The sequence below is a fragment of the Staurois parvus genome, unplaced genomic scaffold (genome assembly GCF_062004578.1).
Source record: "Staurois parvus isolate SC_StPar_1 unplaced genomic scaffold, SC_StPar_1.0 ptg000196l, whole genome shotgun sequence".
Taxonomy (NCBI): Eukaryota; Metazoa; Chordata; class Amphibia; order Anura; family Ranidae; genus Staurois; species Staurois parvus.
The window spans coordinates 3,802,475-3,824,497 of record NW_028317992.1 but is presented as its reverse complement, the minus strand read 5'-3'; the positions used below and the strand labels follow the sequence as shown (position 1 = coordinate 3,824,497).

Genomic DNA, 22,023 nt, shown 5'->3' with positions numbered 1-22,023 from the left:
GAGGCAATACTCCAGGATACCATCTGCCATCTCATTAGGAGCATGCCCCAATGTTGTCAGGCATGCATACAAGCACGTGGGGGCCATACAAACTATTTAGGACCATTCTGAGTTGCTGCAATGAAATTTCAGCAAAATGCAGGGGTGTATTTACCACAAGGCAAACAAGGCATTTGCCTAGGGCAGCATTTTTCAGGGGGTGCAGCACTTCCCCTTGGAAGAAGGGACGGAAGAAGGGACACACGCGGCCTGCGGACCTGGTGGGTTCTGATAAATGCTGTGGGTTTCATGACGGTGTATGCACAGCCCGACTCTTGTTCCTGGGGATGTCCGGAGCTGTGAAGGTGAGTGTCTTTCTCTCTCTCACCATGGGTGATGGTGGCTGGTGTATGGGGGGCAGTGATAGTGGAAGGCTCGGGTGGAGGGCAGGGGTGCTCTTGGTCAATGTCAGGCTCTTTCTGCGTGGGGGGGGGCGCACCAATTTTTGTGTTGCCTAGGGCAGCACAAAACCTAAATACACCACTGGCAAAATGGACTAGCCTGCTGCATCATTATTTCAGTTTGATTTCAGGGTGTCTTTGAATTCAGTCCTCTGTAGGTTGATCATCTTCATTTCCATCAAACGATGGGGCATCCATACGTTCCTCACACATTACCCAGTCCATATCAGTATAGATATCCAGCAGGAGATTTTTCCCCATTGAGATCTGATGTGTTTTCAAAGTGTTCCTTTCATTTTTTTGAGCAGTGTATTTCTAGCCTACTCTTATTATTCTTGACCTTTGCAAACTTACCTTGTGAAGATCCCCCCACATTTACTTCCCTGAATTGACACGTAGTCACTATACCCTATGAGTAGGCACTGCTGTGTCACATATTTCACAGAGCCTGCCTTCTGATCTACAGAGAGGCTGAGAGGAGGAGTTTCAGGAGGTGGAGTCAGTTCAGGAATCAATGCTTGTAGGCATCAGGGTACCATGGAATATATAGTCCTTAGGAATGAATGAGAAGCTGCAAAGCATGCAGGGAACCCAGGAAGTTGTGCAAAGAAATGGCCAGCAGATAAGCAGCACTCACAACATGAAAGCAGATTTGTCAAGTAAGATTATATTGGATTGGCAAAAATAACTATTGCTTGTATCGTTATCAAAATGTTGATGGTATAAATTGAAAGTGTATGCTGTGACCATAGAACTCCATTAAATCAGTCAAATACATTCCAGGTACATCAAAACAAAAGGTGTGCAATGTGTTTGACCCCATGTACGTGAGCAGCTAATAAACTTGAGTTTAGAAGCTTTTGGCATTTTTTTGCCAAAGTTCCTAAACTCAACTCCATAAAAGCCTAGGTGTCCATGTACAGTTTAGAGTTTAGGAGTTGCTGCGTTTAGGTGAGGTTAAACCTCCCTCTCCTGAACACGGAAGAATCGCGTTCAGGATAGCAACATTTTTACCGCGATTAGCATTTTCCCGCGGCCGCCGGTCAGGGTAGGCTCGTGTACATGGAGTCTTACAGTTAATTTTCTTTCAAAGAAGTCACAGCCTGAGTAGAAAAACCTGTCCCTGATAGCATGCTGCACAGCCTTGTTCTCTGTAGGGAAGCAGTGATCTCTCTGCAGAGTTCCAACACACCTTCTCCTGAGTCAGAACCAGAGCTCTCCAATCAGCAGAGAGCATGAGCTCATGAGCACATTTCCACTGGCACTTTTTTTTATAATATTATGACCAGGGGCGGACTGACAACTCATGGGGCCCACGGGCAATAGGGGATCATGGGGCCCCTGTGTCCTCGCCCACACTCAAAAAAGGCTATGAAAAAGGTACCAGGGGCATCTCATGGGGGCCCCTACTGACCCTGGGACCTCGGGCGGTGCCCGAGTTTCCAAATGGTCAGTCCGCCCCTGATTATGACCCTTTTCCTGTGACCCAGCAAATCGTATCTGAAAGAATTTTCTTATGAAAATAAATAAACTTAAAGTACCAGGTAATTATTTTTTATTTATTACACTTACTTTTATAGCGCCATCAAGTTAAGCAGCGCTTTACATATTTATTGTAATGCAATGCTAGTTACTTGGTATATTTCAGTTTTACAGTCATGGCCAAAAATATTGGCACCCCTGCATTTCTGTCAGATAATGCACCACTTCGCCTAGAAATTTGTTGCAATGACAAATGTTTTGGCATTCTCATGTTTATTTCTTTTGTTTGTATTGGTATGATACAAAAAAGTGGAGAAATAAAAAGCCAAATCTGACACATTCTGTGCATAAGCCCAAAAATGGACGGGACAAAATTATTGGCACCTTCTCAAAATTGTAAGAAATAATTGGATTCCAAGTTTGTGATGCTCCTGCAATTTGTAATTAAACTCATCTGTATCAATTACAAGATCATAATGTTCCTGTGTCCATTGTGTGCAACAAGAAGATTACAGCCCATGGCACTGTAGCTGATCCCCCTGGACGTGGACGGAAGAGAAAAATTGATCAAAGATTGCAACAAAGGATTGTTGGAATGGTGGATAAAGAACTTCAATTAACTTTCAGACAAATTCAAGCTGACCTTCAGACATAGAGTACAACTGTGTCATCTCGCACTATATGTCACCATCTGAATGAAAAGGGATACAATGGTAGGAGACTCAGGAGGACCCCACTGCTGACACAGAAACATAAAAAAGCCAGATTGTAGGTTGCCAAAACTTACCTGAGGAAGCCAAAATCATTTTGGGAGAATGTGCTGTGGACAGACCAAACAAAATTACTGCTTTTTGGTAAAGTCCATCATTCTTCTGTGCTCAAAGAAAGCAATGAGGCCTTTAAAGGAAAGAATACAGTCCCTACAGTCAAACATGGTGGAGGTTCACAGATGTTTTGGGGTTGCTTTGCTTCTTCAGGCACTGCATGTCTTAACCATGTGCATGGCATTATGAAATCTGAAGACTATCAAAGAATTGTGGGGCGCAATGTAGGGCCCAGTGTCAGAAAGCTGGGTCTCCGTCAGAGTTCATGGGTCTTACAGCAGGACAATGACCCTAACACACTTCAAAAAAGCACCCAGAAATGGTTTCAGACAAAGCGCTGGAGAGTACTGAACTGGCCAGCAATGAGTCCAGATCTCCATCCCATAGAGCTCCTGTGGAGAGATCTCAGAACAGCAGTTGGGAAAAGGAACCCTTCTAATCTGAGACATCTGCAGCAGTTGGCGAAAGAAGAGTGGTCCAAAATTCCAGTAGAGAGGTGGAAGAAACTCATTAATGGTTACAGGAAGCCTTTGATTTCTGTTATTTTTTCCAAGGGGTGTGCTACCAAATATTAAGTTGAGGGTGCCAATAATTTTGTCCAGTCCGTTTTGAGGGTTTTGCGTGGAATGTGTCTGATCTGGCTTTTTGTGTCTCCACTTTTTTGTGTCATACCAATACAAACAAAAGAAATAAACATGAGAATGCCTAAACATTTGTAATTGCAACAATTTTCTGGGCAAAGTCGTGCATTAATTGACAGAAATGCAAGGGTGCCAATATTTCTGGCCATGGCTGTATATACTTCTATTGATCTTCTATTGAGCTAGGGTTTGCTTACAACTGGGATTTATTTTTTCTTTGTTGCTAGCTTCAGAAAATAACTTTTTTATGTTTAAAGCGTTGCATTTTTTGCAAATACCTGGGGGCGACTCTATATGTTTGCAAATAGTATTCATCTTTAACTCCTTCATGCCTTCTCCTGTTGGCCCTTTAAGTGGGCTGCCAGGAGGCAGAGCGGTTTCCTGATCATGACTGCTGTGATTGGCTGTCACATGATGAGGAGTCCGGCTGCTGCCTCCCAATCAGAAGCTATGACAGAGAGCCATCAGAGACACCTCGCTCATTGTGCTGGCAGTGTGTAGCAAACATGTTCTCATCACACAAGCGCACACTGCCGTGGACGCACTTTTCCTGCCACCTCATATATGTGTTATGTGGTTGGAAAGCATAAAAGCTGCATATAGAAATAAGATGTACATTATATGTGTTTTCATTCATCAAATGTTTTTAAATATGTCCCAAGGGCAGAATTTGCCATGTTGCTCGAATAATTTTGGGTCCAGCACAGGGGTGGACTTACAACTCATGGGGCCCCCGGGCAATAGGGGATCATGGGGCCCCTGTGACCTTGCCCAAACTCAAAAAAGCATATGAAAAAGGTACCAGGGGCATCTCATGGGGCCCCCTACTGACCCCGGACCCTCGGGCAGTGCCCGAATTTACAAATGGTCAGTCCGCCCCTGTATATTAACTATCAATCAGAATCTGCTTCCCTGTGTGTGGCACATCCATCCAATTGATTGCCAACTATAGATCAATTATTTCCATTGAAAAAGATTGGAAAATAAATCGATTTTTTATTGAAGCATGTATGGTCACCTTACTTGTTACAAACTGACTGTAACCTCCACCTTGGATCTACTCAAACTATATATTACAAGGACCTGCCTAATCCAGGGGTGGAATGACAACTCATGGGGCCCCCGGGCAATAGGGGATCATGGGGCCCCTGTGTCCTTGCCCAAACTCAAAAAAGCCTATGAAAAAGGTACCAGGGGCATCTCATGGGGCCCCCTACTGACCCCGGACCCTCGGGCAGTGCCCGAGTTTCCAAATGGTCAGTCCGCTCCTGGTCCAGCAGCATAGACGCTTATGGAGATGAAATCTAAGTTGCAGATAAAGAGTTTGAAACCCTTGAGCTCTCCAGGAGGAAGCGGATAATAAAATAAGTTGGGTTGAGAAGTACTGTATCTGCCAGGCAATCATCAATGGGAGAGAATGTGGAGGATATCATGAAGGCAAATTTGTAAACATTTTCCTTTTGTGTCCTAGTATAATGACACTTCAGATTACACTCTTCGCATGTACTGTAATTAGGACATTTTGGGAGAATATTATCCAACGGTTACTTGATTTAACAATTTACCAACACAGTCATTTAGGAGGGGTGGAACGCTGTATAATCATGTCGAGTCATATTATCAATCAAATTCTGAAGTGAATACTTTTTCGTTTCTAGGCAAACAAGCTCTTTTCCTTGTTTGTCATGCATTTAATGCACTATCACGATTAACAGTGAGCTTTTTTGAACCAACCGCATAAAGACTATCAAATTTGTAATAAACAACATTTGACTTGCCAGATTTTATAAGTTGTCTATTTACTGAAATGCCCATGGGGTCTTTATATGGAGAAGACCACTAAGAAGCTTAAAGGAGAAGTATAGCCAAAGCTATTTTGGTCCTACTTCTCCTGGGAATCATAGGAGTGCAGTTCGTTCTGCAGTGTTGGGGGGGGATATTGGGGGTTTGGGGCAGAGCAGAGAGCGTTGACTGACAGCCCTTTGCTCACTGAAGACTGAGAACCAAGCGATCAGCGGTCTTTGACTGCCCAGTTCTCAGTCTTATTTGCTGTGGGGGACAGATGCAGCACCAGACTAATGCTGCATGCACCTAGGTGAGTGTAAATGTTTTTGTTTTTTTTGTAAACCCATACTTCTCTTTGAAAGCAGACCTTCACCTCCACCCATCTTCTCTTCCGCTAATAGGTTTCAACTTTGCCCTCCCATGCATATCACTCACCTAGACGAATGACATGCACTAAGCTCACTGTGCCTCATTGGATATACACGTCTCCTATCCAAGGAGGCTTAGTCCTTCACTGACAAAAGAAGAGGGGGGTGGACCTAGCAGCATGTCATCAGGAGGCCCAAAGGCTGAATCCAGAAGAGCCAGCAGCCTTCCGATGACTTGACACTCAAACATGGTGGCATGGGACCTGAGTGGCTGCTGCTAAGAATAGGATCTCAGCAGGACAATGCTGGATCCACTGGGTGGTTGAGTATCTGTAGAGAATCTGCAAGAAGGTAGGCAGGGATGGAAAAAAAAAAGATGGGTGGGGAAAGGTGAAGATACACTTTAAGGATAGAATTGGCCATCATAAATATTATGGATATATTAATGGATTTACCTCTTGCTCACCATTTTGTATCTAATGGACACACTGTAGCACTGTAGAAATTTATGATCATTGATTATGTCTCTAAGGCAGCGGTTCTCAACCTGGGGGTCGCGACCCCTTTGGGGGTCAAACGACCATTTCCCAGGGGTCGCCTAAGACCATCGGAAAACACATATTTCCGATGGTCTTAGGAACCGAGACACCGCTGCTGTCTCCGGCGATGTGTGGGCGGGATGATATGCTGCCCCTGTCACCGCCTCCTCGCCGCTGATTGGCCACCGGAACTGTAGCTCAGGAGAGGCACACAGGCGGCCAATCACCGGCGAGAAGGTGGAGCTTGGAGAGGAGGAGCCGAGCGGCAGCGCGCGGAGATCGAAGAAGATCGAGGGAGCTGCAGGAACGAGTGAAGAGAGAGGCCAGAGAAGGAAGACAGCTGACAGGTAAGTGCAAATTTTGCTGCTGCAGCCAGGTATGCAGGCTGTAGATGGGAGAGGGAGAGAGCGAGCCCAGGCTGGAGCAGGGGTCAGCAAGGTAAGTATCATTGGTGTCAGTGGAAGGGATAGTGCCCCATCATTTGTGTCACTAATACCAACGATGGGGCACTATTCCTCCCCCCACTGACACCAATGATGGGGCACTATTCCTCCCCCCACTGACACCAACGATGGGGCACTATTCCTCCCCTCACTGACACCAACGATGGAGCACTATTCCTCCCCCCACTGACACCAACGATGGGGCACTATTCCTCCCCCCACTGACACCAACGATGGGGCACTATTCCTCCCCCCACTGACACCAACGATGGGGCACTATTCCTCCCCCCACTGACACCAACGATGGGGCACTATTCCTCCCCCCACTGACACCAACGATGGGGCACTATTCCTCCCCTTACTGACACCAACGATGGGGCACTATTCCTCCCCCCACTGACACCAACGATGGGGCACTATTCCTCCCCCCACTTACACCAACGATGGGGCACTATTTTTCCCCCCACTGACACCAACGATGGGGCACTATTCCTCCCACTAACGCCAATGATGGGGCACTATTCCTCCCACTGATACCAATGATGGGGCACTATTCCTCCCACTGATACCAATGATGGGGCACTATTCCTCCCACTGATACCAATGATGGGGCACTATTCCTCCCACTGACACCAATGATGGGGCACTATTCCTCCCACTCATACCAATGATGGGGTACTATTCCTCCCACTCATACCAATGATGGGGCACTATTCCTCCCACTCATACCAATGATGGGGCACTATTCCTCCCACTCATACCAATGATGGGGCACTATTCCTTCCACTGACACCAATGATGGGGCACTATTCCTCCCACTCATACCAATGATGGGGCACTATTCCTTCCACTGACACCAATGATGGGGCACTATTCCTCCCACTGATACTAATGATGGGGCACTATTCCTCCCACTGACACCAATGATGGGGCACTATTCCTCCCACTGACACCAATGATGGGGCACTATTCCTCCCACTGACACCAATGATGGGGCACTATTCCTCCCACTCATACCAATGATGGGGCACTATTCCTCCCACTGATACCAATGATGGGGCACTATTCCTCCCACTCATACCAATGATGGGGCACTATTCCTTTCACTGACACCAATGATGGGGCACTATTCTTCCCACTGATACTAATGACGGGGCACTATTCCTCCCACTGACACCAATGATGGGGCACTATTCCTCCCACTGATACCAATGATGGGGTACTATTCCTCCCACTCATACCAATGATGGGGCACTATTCCTCCCACTGATACCAATGATGGGGCACTATTCCCCCCACTGATACCAATGATGGGGCACTATTCCCCCCACTGACACCAATGATGGGACACTATTCCTCCCACTGACACCAATGATGGGACACTATTCCTCCCACTGACACCAATGATGGGACACTATTCCTCCCACTGACACCAATGATGGGACACTATTCCTCCCACTAACGCCAATGATGAGGCACTATTCCTCCCACTGACGCCAATGATTGGGCACTATTCCTCCCACTGACGCCAATGATTGGGCACTATTCCTCCCACTGACACCAATGATGGAGCACTATTCCTCCCACTGACACCAATGATGGGGCACTATTCCTCCCACTGACACCAATGATGGGGCACTATTCCTCCCACTGACACCAATGATGGGACACTATTCCTCCCACTGACACCAATGATGGGGCACTATTCCTCCCACTGATACCAACGATGGGACACTATTCATCCCACTGACATCAGTGATGGGGCGCTAGTCCTCCCACTGCAAAATTACAGTTATGAAGTAGCAACGAAAATAATTTTATGGTTGGGGGTCACCACAACATGAGGAACTGTATTAAGGGGTCGCGGCATTAGAAAGGTTGAGAACCACTGCTCTAAGGGGAGTGATTGTGAGTTGTTAAAAATGGATCCATGATCTTAAAACAATATACTCTATGAGACTCTATGTGGTTGTAAGTCTCCTTCTGTGTGCTTCTCCCTGTACAGCCCCTCCCTCATACTCACCAGAGCCCCCCTCAATCCAGCGTATTTGGGAGCCTCAACTCTCCCAGTTCTCTCTCTCCACATTGGCTGAGACACAGTAGCGGGAGCAATTGTTTCCCACTGCTGTCAATCACAGCCAGTGAGCCAATGAGGAGAGAGTGGGGATGGGGCTGAGCTGCGGCTCTATGTGTCTTATGGACACATAGAACAGGGCTAGGGAGCAGGCATGCACCAGTGCCCCCTTAATAAGGTTGCTACTGGGGGCACTGGTCAAGGGGGAGGAGCCAGGAACACCAACTGGGGATCCGAGAATAAAAGGATTGGGGCTACTCTGTGCAAAACCATTGCACAGAGCAGGTAAGTATGACATGTTTGTTATTACAAAAAAAAAACAAAACTTTTAGAATCACTTTAATGTTATTTTGGATTTGCATTTGTTTATTTCTGTTTCTTTTTTTAGGTAAGGATCTCGTGAAGCATCAGGATTTGGAATTGTACACCTGTTATACTCTTCACTTTTTTATAATTTTTTTTTTTAGGATCATGTTAGGCATATTGTTGTTTTCATAATTATGAGATTAGTAAGGGGTTAATGCTTTTGAATTGAAGTAACATCTGGGTTGCCTAATTATTTAAGTATACCTATGCAATCATTATGGCTGTAACTTGTTGGAACGAAAAGGGCTGTGTATGCGGCTCAAAACTGTTGCCTATATTTTGTAATATAACAAATTCATGCTACAATAAAGAGGAAGTAAATTATGAAATCATTTGTTCCTATTCATTTTTAACCTCCATAGTGGTCTGATTATGTCCATATTTCTGTGCTCAAAGCAGTACATTTTTTTGCATGGAAATATGTATTTTTTTTTATTGTAGGCCTATAATTTTTAGAAATAACTCACTGAAATCTGTCCGAACAAGAGTCTAGTAAACATCCCGGGTATGATAAAATTTGAAACACGAAATCATAAATTATAATTTAATAAATAATCATAAAAAATAATATAATAATAATAAATTTAATTCAATAATATAATCAAACCAAAAACACTGAACTTTGAAATAGAGCGCCAAGTTCGCACATCACTGAGCAAAGTCGCAAAATCGTTTTCAGTGTCTGATGAGGAATTTCCCCCACGAATCATTATCACTCAATTCTGCAAGTGGTTCTAATTTACTATCGCTGTTCTCTAGCCGGTCTAAAACCGCTTTTGACCTAAAGGGACACTTTTTGGACGCCATGGACGTTTCTCAGTTTCCAGGCAGAAAGAACAGTAAAAATGCAGGCAGGGCGCAGGACAAAGCACTCGGGACAAAATGTATGTGAAATGGTTTGATACAGGAATGTTATACTATGTGATTTTAGTGATTTTAGTGAATGTCACTTTTTGTTATTTTCAAATTTCCCGCCGTTCCATCCCCCGTACGTCCCGATGCTCGCAGGGGACGGAACCCGGATGACAGATGCTGGCATCAGCTGGAGGACATTGCCGGGGACACTACAGGAGGGACATCGTGGGAGCGCAGGACAAGGTAAGTGATCGAGGGATCGCGGAGCAGCGCCGCATGGTAAGCCCGAGTGTAGCTCGGGGTTACCGCTTGTGGTACTGAAACTTTACCCCGAGCTACACTCGGGAATACCGCCAGGGAGGTTAAAGGGTTTATAGCTGTGTAGGAGACTGCTTTTCTTTATGCTGCCTCACTTGCTAACATTCAGTGCAACATTGCCTCCTATTTCCCCTAATACTGCAGATTTGGTCATGCTGCTTTGAAGCTGGACCTGGATAAAGTGATGGGTTTGCTGGGAAGAAAGGTGCTCCATTAGCTGTTGCTGTAGCTTTGATAGTTGATGATGCCCCAACTGGACCAGGAATGGTGCCAAAAGTCCCTTGTTGCAAAAAAAGAGCGTGTTGTTCGTTGTCAAGTTTATACTTTGCAAACAAAACCTAGGACTTCAGGATATGAATAGAAGCACTGTCTCTGCCCAAGCTCCAAACCACAGTAATAGCATACAAGTAGTCTACTCAACACTTGTCAGTAATGTACATGAAAGAAAACCTCTTTTGTTTTGACATTGAATAGGAGATGTTGGATAGGTTTGCAGAATGCCTCAGGGGTTGTTGTATCCATAAAATTGTAAGACCTATCGTAAGCGCAAAACTTTTTTTTCTTTTTTCAAATTGGAGAAGGTAAGAGAGAGTTAAACCCCATTTGGAAGTTATTTTTGCTTTCTGTGTCCCATTGGGCAGATTTTCCTTGTAATGGAGACATAACAGGAAATGAGAGAAAATCTCAGTAAAGTATGGAGAATTTCCATCTTATCCAGTTTTCAGATATTTGTCCTCATTGGATGATTCACCCCAACCTTTTGCTCTGGTATCAAATCTAAAATTTTGCATATCTGTTTATTTTCTGTTTCAGTGACAATCGCCACCAAAAAGAAAGAGAGAGTGTGCATCTACCCATTGGTGTTACAGTTGGCAATCAAAATGTAGACCTTTCACACACTATCTAGAACTGAAAGCTTTGCATTTACATGCACTAAGCCAATTTTCTTCCAACAACATGCATGAACAACTGCTGTCTAATGTCTGTATAGAAAAGGCTGAAAGCAGAAAGGCAGTTCTTAGTAGCTCAAGACAGTCATACATGTAAAATTGTTAATATTAATGACCAATCACTACACAGATGACAGGTATGAGTTACACAGGTAGCATGTAGTAGCAATCGATTGCATTCAGTTGGAGCATTATGAAATTCATAAGAAATTGCTACTAAATGTTACTTTTACTTTTACAACTCTCACTATAGAGAGTCATATGTACCTCCACCTGTGTTGCAATGCAAAGTTTCAATGAGCTACTGATGAGCTAAGCTTCATCCACATCAAGGCCCATTCACACCATGCTCTACATCAGAGGCCACAGTATGGGGGCCACATCGTATATTTTACAGTAATTCAAAGTAAAGAAATTCCAAATAAACTTGATCCCTTCAGAGCCCCCTTACCTCACAGTTCCCATCAGAGCCTCCTTAAATCAGCTTCCCCATAAAAGTCCTCCTTATATCAGCATCCCCATCGAAGTCCTCCTTATATCAGCATCCCCATCAAAGTTCTCTTTACACCAGCATCACAATAAAAGTCCTCCTCATAGCAGCATCTCCATCAAAGTCTTTCATATATCAGCACCCCCATCAAAGTCCTCCTTATATCAACATCCCCATCAAAGTCCTCTTAGATCAGCTTCCCCATCAAAGTCCTCCTTATATAAGCATCCCCATCAAAGTCCTCCTTACAGCAGCATCCCCATCAAAGTCCTACATATATCAGCATCCCCATCAAAGTCCTCCTTATATCAGCATCCCCATCAAAGTCCTCCTTATATCAGAATCCCCATCAAAGTCCTCCTTATATCAGCATCTGCATCAAAGTCCTTCATATATCAGCATCCCCATCAAAGTCCTTCATATATCAGCATCCCCATCAAAGTTCTCTATATATCAGCTTCCCCAGCAGTCTTTCATATATCAGCACTCCCTTCAAAGTTCTCCTTATATCAGCACTCCCTTCAAAGTCCTCCTTATATCAACATCTCCATCAAAGTCCTCTTACATCAGCTTCCCCATCAAAGTCCTCCTTATATCAGCATCCCCATCAAAGTCCTCCTTATATCAGCATCCCCATTAAAGTCCTCCTTATAGCAGCATCCCCATCAAAGTCCTCCTTATATCAGCATCCCCATCAAAGTTCTCCTTATATCAGTATCCCCATCAAAGTCCTCTTGCATCAGCTTCCCCATCAAAGTCCTCCTTATATCAGCATCCCCATCAAAGTCCTTCATATATCAGCATCCCCATCAAAGTTCTTCATATATCAGCGTCCCCTTCAAAGTTCTCCTTATATCTGCATCTCCATCAAAGTTCTCCTTATATCAGCATCCCCATCAAAGTCCTCTTACATCAGCTTTCCCATCAAATTCCTCTTACATCAGCTTCCCAGGCAAAGTCCTCCTTATATCAACATCTCCATGAAAGTTCTACATATATCAGCGTCCCCTTCAAAGTCCTCCTTATATCAACATCTCCATCAAAGTTCTTCATATATCAGCGTCCCCTTCAAAGTCCTCCTTATATCAGCATCCCCATCAAAGTCCTTCATATATCAGCATCCCCATCAAAGTTCTTCATATATCAGCGTCCCCTTCAAAGTCCTCCTTATATCAACATCTCCATCAAAGTCCTCCTTGTATCAGCATCCCCATCAAAGTCCTCTTTACATCAGCATCAGAATAAAAGTCCTCCTTATAGCAGCATCTCCATCAAAGTCTTTCATATATCCGCATCTCCATCAAAGTTCTCCTTATATCAGCTTCCCCAGCAAAGTCCTCCTTATATCAGCTTCCCCAGCAAAGTCCTCCTTATATCAGCATCCCCATCAAAGTCCTCCTTATATCAGCATCCCCATCAAAGTTCTCCATATATCAGCATCCCTTCAAAGTCCTGCTTACATCAGTATCCCAGTCAAAGTCCTCCTTATATGAGCATCCCCATCAAAGTTCTCCTTATATCGGCTTCCCCAGCAAAGTCCTTCATATATCAGCATCCCCATCAAAGTCTTTCTTATATCAACATCCCCTTCAAAGTCCTCCTTATATCAGCATCCCCATCAAAGTTCTCCTTATATCAGCTTCCCCAGCAAAGTCCTTCTTATATCAACGTCCCCTTCAAAGTCCTCCCTATATCAAAGTGCCCATCAAAGTCCCTCTTACATCAGAGGGCTGGATAAAATCTTTCAGGGGCCAGATTTGACCAGCGGACCATTGTTTTTAGACCCCTGCTCTACAGGAACACATGTGTGATATGCGTGTTATCTGATTGTGGGCAAAGTTAAAACAACCTATTCATTTTGCATGTTAAAGTATTTTTCAAAATTGGACACGACTTTGTTCTTTTAACACAGTATACCACAATGTACAGCATGCGCATAGTGGGGCTGTGTTGTGTGCCAATGTAGTAGTATGTTGGTGTGCCTTTCAAAATGACACTCATTTCCTCATATTACTGCAATGTATCAGTGAGACTGGGCCTTGAGTGTTTAAGAGGACCACAGAACATTACATTGTCTTCCCACACATATAATAAAGTGTTAAGAAGCATGCAACTTTGAGTTGATCACCAACTGGGTTAATCTTTAACAGGGGCGGACTGACCATTTGGAAACTCGGGCACTGCCCGAGGGCCCGGGGTCAGTAGGGGGCCCCATGAGATGCCCCTGGTACCTTTTTCAGAGGCTTTTTTAAGTTTGGGAAGGACACAGGGACCCCATGATCCCCTATTGCCCGGGGGCCCCATGAGTTGTCAGTCCGCCCCTGATCTTTAATATCCCTATCTGGGCAACAGATTGACACCATTAATAAAACCTGCAGGGCTGGAGTTCTTGTGCCATTTTCCGTTGTACAAATGTTCTCTTTTGTTGTCTATTTTCCATCATAAGATAATTAGGCATGTGAGGCTACAGTAGTTGTGATATTTATGACATGTGCAGCGTCAGGAAACATATTTCCAAGTTTGTCTGCAACACCATATGCGTATTTTTTGTGTGTGTGGGATTTTCTCATTATAGAAAGTCTGTTTATAAAGCATTCATTCATACAAAATTCTGTATGGCCAAGTAATACAATTCAGTACAATAATTCGATTGCTTTGATATTCCAGTTGTGTCCATCCATCCAAGTGCATACAGGGAGTTTTTAAATTCACTTTCCATCAATTTTTAAAGATCTGTCAAAGCGTAAATGATTTCACAGTGTAAAAAAGATTGTCATTTCTTTTTTATGTAATTTTAGCCTGCATATAATAATTAAATGGGTTTTTTTTCACATTTTTCAAAATGTGCAGAATAAAATGATTATGCACTCACGGGGGTTGATTTACTAAAGGCAAATAGACTGTGCAGTTGCTCCAGAGGTTAGTAAATGAGATAAAGCTTCACTATACAAAGAACACCCAATCACATGCAAGGAAAATAAAATAACAGCTTTTTTTTGCTTGCACGTGATTGGATGATGGAAGTCAGCAGAGCTTCCCCTCATTTACTAAGCTCTAAAGCAATTGCATTTATAAAGTGAACAGACTATCTGCCTTTAGTAAATCAACTACCATTGTGTCACATATCCCTCTTTGTGCAATAAGAAGCATTTACTTAGCTGTCTTAGCAGTCTAGATTTATTGCCCTCTAAATTTCTCCTACAGACTGAAATTAAAGGAGAAGCTTTTTTTTTAGACCTATTTCTCCTATGAATCGTTCTACACAGTTCGTTCTACACTCCTGTGACTTATTTTCAGTGAGCTAAAGCCCACTCTCAGCTGACGTCACTCAGCCAGTCCAGGCTCTGCATCGATCCTGACTTTACAGTCGGGATTCACCCATTTGTCTGGATCGGCAGCTGGCTCAGCCTCTCATCGAGCCGCTGAGAGCCTGCTCCCTCCACAGCCTGGTACTCCAGTGAGTGCTGGAGGGGCAGAGCAGAGAGCTGGTGACTAACAGTCACCAGATCTCTGCTCACGGAAGACTGAGAACCGAGTGATCAGCAGTCTTTGATCGCTCAGTTCTCAGAAGCAGCAGGGGACAAGTGCAGCATCAAACCCCTGCTGCATTCACCTAGGTGAGTTTTTTTTTTTAAGAACCCCAAACTTCTGTTTTAACCCTCTATGGTTAATGAAGTTAAATCCCAGAGTTTCATCTCTGCTAAAAGCTTAAAGAACAGCTGAGGTTTGAAGTTCTACAAAAAGATCTAAAGATTTTAGAGTTTAAGAAGTTTTTATTAGGATATTATAGCAATTGTGCTAAAGGGCATTAATCATTTTGTCAGAATATAAATGTCATTATGGTCAGGGCTTTTTTTCTCAGAAAATAGGTGCAGGTATTCCCCCTTCCGAGTCACCCCTTTTCTTCGCCACCTACCCACCTCTGAGCACTGCTCATTGACTCCACTCCCTACCCATCTCCCAGTATCACCCCTTTTAGAGAATTAAGACCCAAGTATCATTTTGTGGTACTAGGTAATTTGTATGTATATGGGATTTGTTCATGATAACGGAAAACCAGTAAAGTAGATCCGCTGCAGCTATTAACAATAGATCCCTCAGCAACAATACATCTCACCAGCAACAATAGATCCCCCCGGCAACAATAGATCCCACCAGAAATAATAGACCACCCGCAAAAACAATAGTACCCCACCAGCAACAATAGACTCCCCCACAACAAAATACTTTCCCCACCAAAAATACATCTGTTCCAGCAACAATGGACCCCTGACAGCAACAGATCTCCCAGCAGTCAGAAACCAACAACCCCTCCAATTGTCAGCAACAGTAGACCCCTACCTCAACAGTAGATCCCTCCCAGCAACAGTTGACCCCGGCCAGAAACAATAGATCCCCCACCAGCAACAAGGGACTTTCCCAACAACAATAAACCCCATCTGAAACAATAGATCTCCCCACTGACAACAGTTCCCCAGCAGTCAGCAACAATAGACTCTCCAGCACACCCCAGCACACCTTGCCATTACATACATTTAGTGCTGGAGGTGTCGTAACTGCATTCCCCGCGTTCCTGCTGAAAAAAAGCCCTGATTTTGGTTATTATTAATATTTATATCACGACTACGTTCATCCACAGCATTGCTCCATACTAGTGGACTGACTACGGTGACAACTCTCCTGCTGCCTGTCCTTCATTCAGGTATTCTTTAGGGTAAGATCAATGGCACCTATTGCCACAGTTGCCATTGCCAGCTGCCACTGAGAGAGTTAGCCAGAGGGCACCATCTAAATTTTGCTATAAGGCTCCATGATTTGTAGGTACGCTTCTACAGGATAAGTACAAAAATAAAGTATGGGAAAAACTGTATTATTTCAATTTAATTATTATTAAGCAATCTTATTTTACTTACAGAGTTCTACAAGAAAAAGTATTATTTTGTGAGTTTAAATTGGTATTAAACCCAAAACCAAAAATGTAATATATTGCATTTTACCAATCATTAGATGTGGTGGCTGCATTGGTTTTCTTTTTTAGGCTTTTTTCCTTCTGTTTTCACCTTGTGATCTGGCCAGTGAGACACCTCCTGTATTAGCCCCGGTTCACATATATGTGGCCGTGCGGGTCTCGTTTTGCGCGGGCACGAGAGCCCATTCACGTGAATGGACTCTCGTGCCCCGTGACATGCAGGGAAGAATTTCCTGCACTTCTTCCGAAAACGCAGCCTGCATGGGAACCTCAGTTCCCAGTACGGTTGCAATTTCCAGTGCGGGCGGAGTGCCATTAGAATTATTGGCAACTGCCCGCGGTTCCGCATTTCTCTGTGCGGGTGGTGCGGCTGCACCGATGTTCATGCGGATCTGCAGCAGCACCACACGCACATATGTGAACCTAGCCTTAGTGGAGGAATAAGCACAGGACACAGCAGACAGCAGTATTGTCAGCCTAGAGGGGATATGAGTGTTAAGTGTACTAGCAGATTTTAATGCAATAACAAACTGAAGTCAAACTCACACTTAATAATCAGTTGCAACAAACACTTTTTCCTTTTTGGATAAAGGTTTTGAATCAATAAAAGCTGATCATTTTAACCTCCCTGGCGGTATGATTCTTTCCAATTTTTTGTGCTGAAAGCGGTACCATTTTTTTGCATGGAAATATGTAGTTTTTTATTGTAGGCTGTAATTTTTAGGAATAACTCACTGAAATCTGTCCGAACAAGAGTCTAGTAAACATCCCGAATATGATAAAATTTGAAACACGAAATCAAAAATTATAATTTAATAAATAATCATAAAAAATAATAATATAATAATAATAAATTTCATTCAATAATATAATCAAACTGAAAACACTGAAATTTGAAATACAGAGGCAAATTCGCACATCGCTGAGCAAAGTCACAAAATCGTTTTCAGTGTCTGATGAGGAATTTCCCCACGAATCATTATCACTCAATTCTGCAAGTGGTTCTAATTTACTATCGCTGTTCTAAAACCGCTTTTGACGTAAAGGGACGCTTTTTGGACGCCATGGACTTTTCTAAGTTTCCAGGCAGAAAGAACATTCAAAATGCAGGCAGGGCACAGGACAAAGCACTCGGGACAAAATATACAGTCATGGCCGAAATTGTTGGCACCCTTGATATTTCTCCAGGAAATCATGTATTTCTCACGAAACGTATTGCATTAACACATGTTTTGCTATACACATGTTTATTCCCTTTGTGTGTATTGGGACAAAACAAAAAAAGGGAGGAAAGAAAGCAAATTCGACATAATGTCACACAAACCTCCAAAAATGGGCTGGACAAAAGTATTGGCACCCTTTCACAACTGCGGATAAATAAGAATGTTACAAGCATGTGATGCTCCTGTAAACTCACCTGGGGCAAGTAACAGGTGTGGGCAATATAGAAATCACACCTGAAAGCAGATAAAAAGGAGAGACGTTCACTTAACCTTTGCATTGTGTGTCTGTCTGTGCCACACTAAGCATGGACAACAGAAAGAGGAGACGAGAACTGTCTGAGGACCTGAGAACCAAAATTGTGGCAAAATATCAACAATCTCAAGGTTACAAGTCCATCTCCAGAGAACTAGATTTGCCTTTGTCCACAGTGCGCAACATTATCAAGAAGTTTGCAACCCATGGCACTGTAGCTAATCTCCCTGGTCGTGGACGGATGAGGAAAATTGATGAAAGATTGCAACGCAGAATAGTCCGGATGGTGGATAAGCAGCCCGAAACATGTTCCAAAGACATTCAAGCTGTCCTGCAGGCTCAGGGAGCATCAGTGTCAGCGCGAACTATCCGTCGACATTTAAATGAAATGAAACGCTATGGCAGGAGACCCAGGAGGACCCCACTGCTGACACAGAGACATAAAAAAGCAAGACTACAGTTTGCCAAAATGTACTTGAGTAAGCCAAAAGCCTTCTGGGAAAACGTCTTGTGGACAGATGAGACCAAGATAGAGCTTTTCGGTAAAGCACATCATTCTACTGTTTACCGAAAACGGAATGAGGCCTACAAAGAACAAAACACAGTACCTACGGTAAAATATGGTGGAGGTTCAATGATGTTTTGGGGTTGTTTTGCTGCCTCTGGCACTGGGTGCCTTGACTGTGTGCAAGGCATCATGAAATCTGAGGATTACCAAAGGATTTTGGGTCGCACTGTAGGGCCCAGTGTCAGAAAGCTGGGTTTGCGTCCAAGATCCTGGGTCTTCCAGCAGGACAATGACCCCAAACATACGTCAAAAAGCACTCAGAAATGGATGGCAAAGAAGCGCTGGAGAGTTCTGAAGTGGCCAGCAATGAGCCCAGATCTAAATCCCATTGAACACCTGTGGAGAGATCTTAAAATTGCTGTTGGGAAAAGGTGTCCTTCCAATAAGAGAGACCTGGAGCTGTTTGCAAAGGAAGAGTGGTCCAAAATTCCGGGTGAGAGGTGTCAGAAGCTTATTGATGGTTATAGGAAGCGACTGATTTCAGTTATGTTTTCCAAAGGGTGTGCAACCAAATATTAAGTTAAGGGTGCCAATACTTTTGTCCAGCCCATTTTTGGGGTTTTGTGTGACATTATGTCATATTTGCTTTTCTGCCTCTGTTTTATATTTGTTCCAATACATACAAAGGGAATAAACATGTGTATAGCAAAACATGTGTTAATGCAATACCTTTTTTGTGTGAAATACTTGATTTTCAGGAAAAATATCAAGGGTGCCAACAATTTCGGCCATGACTGTATGTGAAATGCATTGAAACAGCAATGACAGCAAAAATGACATTTTTTAAAAATTTCAAATTTCCCGCCGGTTCCGGCGCCCGTACGTCCCGACGTCACAGGGACCGGAACACAGAAGCCGGATGCCGGCATCGGCCGGAGGAGATGGCCTGGGACGCTGCAGGGGACACATCGCGGGAGCGAAGGACAAGGTAAGTGCTGCAGGGACCCCCTGAGCAACGCCGCATGGTAAGCCCGAGTGTAGCTCGGGGTTACCGCTCTTGGTATGGAAATTGTACCCCGAGCTACACTCGGGATTACCGCTAAGGAGGTTAATCACCCCTATCAGTAGTAACTGGATTGTCTCATTCATGTAAACTGATACAGAGAATTTGAGCTCAAAAACAGCAGATTTGCTGGCTGCATGAAAGATGAAAATAGAAGAAAGAAAGCCTGAAAAAGAAAAGTAATGCAGCCATCACATCTAAGAATTGGTAATGTGCAATAGAATACTGTAAATGTTTGCTTTTGGATTTAATACTGCTTTAATCCTACTCTGGAACAGGGGCAGACTGACAACTCATGGGGCCCCCGGGCAATAGGGGATCATGGGGCCCCTGTGTCCTTGCCCAAACTCAAAAAAGCCTATGAGAAAGGTACCAGGGGCATCTCATGGGGCCCCCTACTGACCCCGGGCCCTCGGGCAGTGCCCAAGTTTCCAAATGGTCAGTCCGCCCTTGCTCTGGAATATAAACACCTTTTGGACATTCAAATGTAATCCCTTTAACAAATTTTTAATTGAAATATTAACTGCAAAAGCCCAATCAACATTTACGGGGATATAGTCAAAGATGACAGTTTCTTCCAGCAAATCTTCAACATCTGGGACTGTTCCTTGCATTGCTGCCAGTTAATATATATATAAATAGGAGAAATAAATGTAGAGGGGACTTACCTCCCATCCCAGCGAGATCCGGAGGACAGTGAACTTTCGCAGACAAGGTTGCACAGTGTCCACCAGCTCTGGATAAACATAGAAGTTGATCATTCACCTATAATTAAATTGAATCACTGACATAGAGCTCCACCTTCTCATGTCTGTGCGAGGATGTGCTGTGACTGTGGTGAGTGTACACACATCGGGGACAAGGACTTTGTTGCTTAATATCAGAACTTTGATTGACTTCATCAAGTATCTGTCCTCTGATGCAGCCTGTGGCAGGAAGCCTACAAACCCATTACAAGGAAGCCAGGGACAGAATTTCCAGTAATTTAGAGACTGTCAGTATAAAGGTAAGTGAATTGGTGTTATCTGCCATTGTAAAAATGGAATAGACGGAGATTATGACTGTTGTTACTCCTTAAAGTTAAAGCACTGTTATTAGATTTGCCTATAAATGAGATCATTTTAAAGATCTATTGCGGGTGAATGTATAAAAACAGCCTTAGTAGATCCAAATCCAAAACTTTTGTTTTAGGTTTGGATAGAGGAGGGAAAAGGATAAAACTTCTGTGAATTTTTTGTGGGATTTGTGAGATTAACCCTCTGTATTTGCCCTCATGACTACCATCACAGAGACTGGAGGTAAGGGAAAATAATGAGCTGTCACTGAAATAGGAAGAGGGGAAATCTTCCAATGGGAGCACCTATTTAGTAATTATTGCCTAAGTCGAGGGTTTCCAAACTGTCCAAAGAAAGGGCCAGTTTACTGTCCTTCAGACTTTAGAGGGGCCGGCTGTGCCCAGTGGGAGTAAACAATGCCCGATCTTTGGTATTAGGGTAAGAAATAGTTGGGCCCAGTGAGAGGAATAGTGCCCCATTGTTGGTGTCAGTGGCAGGAATTATGCCCCATCGTTGGTGTAAGTGGAAGGAATAGTGCCCCACTGTTGCTGTCAGTGGCAGGAATTATGCCCGATTGTTGGTGTCAGTGGAAGGAATAGTGCCCCACTGTTGCTGTCAGTGGCAGGAATTATGCCCGATTGTTGGTGTCAGTGGCAGGAATAATGTCTTAAGGGCCAGATATAGGCAAGCAAAGGACCACATCCGGCCCCAGGGATGCAGTTTGAAAACCACTGGTCTAAGTGAAGACTTTCCTCACATTTCTATCACTTCATGTTGTTACATAGTTAGTCTGGCAGAAAAAAGACAAAAGTCCATCCAGTTCAACCACCAAAAAAAAGTTATAATCCTACACCCACAGTTGATCCAGAGGAAGGCAAAAAAAACCCCAGCAAAGCACAATCCAATTTGCTCCTGTAGGGGAAAAAATTCCTTCCTGATCCTCCGGGAGGTAATCGGATATTCCCTGGATCAACTTTACCTATAAATGTTAGTATCCAGCAGGGGCGGACTGACCATTTGGAAACTCGGGCACTGCCCGAGGGCCTGGGGTAAGTAGGGGTCCCCATGAGATGCCCCTGGTACCTTTTTCATAGGCTTTTTTGAGTTTGGGCAAGGACACAGGGGCCCCATGATCTCCTATTGCCCGGGGGCCCCATGAGTTGTCAGTCTGCCCCTGGTATCCAGTTATAGTCATGTTGTATATACATGACAAGAAGTGAAGAGATATCTAGCCAATGGGACACAGATAGCACATACACACGCATGCGCACATACACACACGCACACACAAACACAAAAAAAAAAACGGGTCCTTTCTGTACTCTATTCAAAACAGAAATGGAAAATTTTGGCTTTAGACATACTGTTTGGCGGAAC

The 22,023-nt window shown here is 43.9% G+C and overlaps 1 protein-coding gene across 1 annotated transcript in view; it reads right to left on the bottom strand.

Annotated features, from left to right (window-relative positions):
* The window catches only part of LOC149461633 (P2Y purinoceptor 2-like), a 51,409-nt gene extending 31,030 nt beyond the window's left edge, over positions 1-20,379 (bottom strand). The window contains exon 1 of the mRNA XM_089678014.1: positions 20,260-20,379. The gene's annotated coding sequence lies outside the window, so the exon portion shown is untranslated. The remainder of the gene's footprint in view (positions 1-20,259) is intronic.
* Positions 20,380-22,023: the final 1,644 nt, after the last annotated feature.